Source organism: Asparagus officinalis, chromosome 1, assembly GCF_001876935.1.
Source record: "Asparagus officinalis chromosome 1, Aspof.V1, whole genome shotgun sequence".
Lineage (NCBI taxonomy): Eukaryota > Viridiplantae > Streptophyta > Magnoliopsida > Asparagales > Asparagaceae > Asparagus > Asparagus officinalis.
This window is the reverse complement of record NC_033794.1, coordinates 56,936,253-56,939,447: the sequence shown is the minus strand read 5'-3', so window position 1 is coordinate 56,939,447 and position 3,195 is coordinate 56,936,253.

Sequence of the window (3,195 nt, the reverse complement as noted above, 5' to 3'; positions counted from 1 at the left end):
TGCTGAACAATTCGATTCAATGGGTTACTTTCCACAGTGGGTATGACTTCGGGTATTTGCTCAAGACTCTGACTTACCAGAGTCAGCCGGATTCGCAAGCTGGGTTCTTTACGCTGATCAATATTTATTTCCCGACGATTTATGATATAAAGAATTTGATGAGGTTCTGCAACAGTTTGTATGGAGGGCTTAATAAGCTTGCCGAGTTGCTTGATGTGGAGAGGGTGGGGATTTTCCACCAAGCCGGGAATGATAGCTTGCTGACTTCTTACACATTTAGGAAGCTGAAGGAGAGTTTCTTTAATGGAAACACTGAGAAATATGTCGGTGTTTTGTATGGCCTTGGTGTTGAAAATGGACAGAACACTCATTATGCTTTATGTTTCAGTTTTTGGGAGCTGAAGAGTTTTTTAGGGCATGTTTGTTTCGTCAAAAAATGCAGAAAGTGGCAGAAAGTGGCCCATCAGAAAACTGACGCAAGGAAAATTTGTTGTTTTCCCTCACAATCGGATGTTTGGTTCGTAAAAAATAAAACAGAAAGTGAAGGAAAGAGGGGGCGCCATGTCAGACTTTTTCCCAAAAATTTTTTGCTCCAAAACACCCGATTACGGAGGAAAACCCCACTTTTCCCTCTCCGTAAAAAAGGCCCGAATCTCCCACTTCCCGCTTGAATCAACCAAGATTTTCCTCCTTCCCCTTCCCTCCCGCTTTCCAATCTAGGGCTCGGCCTCTTCTCCCGCCGCGGCCTCCCCTCCACCCACTCCCTCTTCGACATCGACATTGTCGTCCTCGCCAGCGATGCCCCCCTCCCCCTCACCCTTTCACCATAATATGTAATTAACTTTCTTCGTAACATGTTAACTTTCATAAAAATATATTAACTTTCTTCGTAACATGTTAACTTTCAGTTGAACATGTTAACTTTCATCATAATATGTTAATCTTCACTATTATATGTTAACTTTCACCATAATATGTTAACTTTCTTCGTAACATGTTAACTTTTATAAAAATATGTTAACTTTCTTGGTAACATGTTAACTTTCAGTTAAACATATTAACTTTTATCATAATATATTAACTTTCACTATTACTTGTTAACCTTCACCATAATATGTTAACTTTCTTCGTAACATGTTAACTTTTAACTGAACATATTAACGTTCATCATAACATGTTAACTTTTAACTGAACATGTTAACATTCACCAAATTAAAATTCTTACATTCTTACAAGTGATATTGCTTGAATACACGATATAATTAGACTTACAATCTTAGAACTTTTTGATTCTTACATTATTACAACTGAAGGGTGTTTGGTCGCAAGCACGAACAAAGGGTGCAAGGCCATTGGGGAATCAGGTGGGGCCTAGAGTATTGTGCTTAGGGATGGGATGATGAAGGCCCCGGCGGTGGGGTTTGTGCTTAGGGTGCAACCGTGCAAGGCCATCGGGGAGTCACGTGTCATGTTTCATTGTTCAGTTGATTATACTATGTGTTATTGTGGTTTGGTTGTACTTAGATCAAAATTTAATGAAATGTATTGTGTCTATTTAGTGATCAATTTTGGTGTAATTTATTACGATTGTATGTAAAATGTATTGTGGATGTCATGTGAATATGTACAAGTTCATTCAAATAGAACTTGATGTGTATAATAAACTGAAGATTATATATAAATTATGTGTATCAAAACCTGAATATTGTGGTATATAATATGTACATAATCTTGAGGTTATTGTGTATATAATATATACAGATTATGTACATAATCTTCAAATTACAATACACTATTAACTTTCTTCATAACATGTTAACTGTCAGCTGAACATGTTAACTTTCATCATAATATGTTAACATTCACTATTACATGTTAACTTTAACCATATATAATATGTTAACTTATTTTATAACATGTTAACTTTCAACTAAACATGATAACGCTCATCATAACATGTTAACTTTCAACTGAACATGTTAACGTTCACCATAATAAAAATTCTTACATTCTTACAGCTGATATTGCTTGAATACATGATATGATTAGACTTACAATCTTAGATACTACAAAAACCTTCAATAATATAACTGTTAAAGTTAATATTTACGATTCGTCTATGCTTTGGAATATTGAGCTTGAGCGTCGCAACTCCAACCATATGGAATATTTTGTTTAAACATTGAGGATGGGAATTAACCTATAATAAAATACAACCTACCAAATGAGAGAAACTGAATGATAGCTATAAAATACACTATCCAGGATTCGAAGACCTGAACCTACAAGGGCCAGGGATACAAGAAGCTAACTACTTTATTGCTTCATAATATTAATTTTCTATCAGTGATAAAACATCAAACTAAATTGAATTAATAGTGACTATATGCAAATTGTAGACTATTCTGGCATATGCGATGAAAGAAAAATGATACGGGGAAAAAAAATCAAAATTTGAGGTTTAATAACAATGCAAACCTCCAAAAGTCCCAAAATTATTGCAAAAGAAATACTAATATAAATCCATCAAATAAATAAAAAGATTAAAACATAATTCAGTCAAACAACAGAAGCTCCAAAACCAAAACCCTAACTGATGAATACCGCACACGATTCAAAACCTATGTCAGATTCCACCCAATGAGACTCCAAATGAACTCCATTGCATCTCCAATCAAACTTAAACGGATCAAAAGAGAGCAAGAAAAAAAAGGCCCAAACGACATCCATGTGCTGCTCAATGTCGTCCATCCTATCCCCTGCGCCTCCACCATCACGGCCATGTCAAGGAACACCTGGTGCAGCTCCAGCAAGCTCCTCTCGACCTCCTTCACGGCGGCGTGCCTGCCCTGCATCTCGGTCACCGCCTCCATCACCCTCCCCCTCCCCCCTTCTATCACCGTCATTCTTCTTCTTTCAAGCGGCGGCGGCTAGTGGCGTTGGCATCTCCTCTTTGACTCTTACAAGAGAAGAGTGAGGGGAGAGGAGGAGGAGAGAAGAAGAGGAGAAAGAGCAGTTAGGGGAGAGGAGGTGGAGAAAGACAAAGAAGAGGAGAAGAAGAAAAGGGGAAGGAGTATTTTGAGAATATTTTGGGATGAATTCTTGGGAGAGTGTGAAAAGGGGGCTAAACATATTTTTTTAATGTTTTAGGGGTTAAAGAGTAAGGGAAAAATATTGGGAGGCTGGGTCACATCC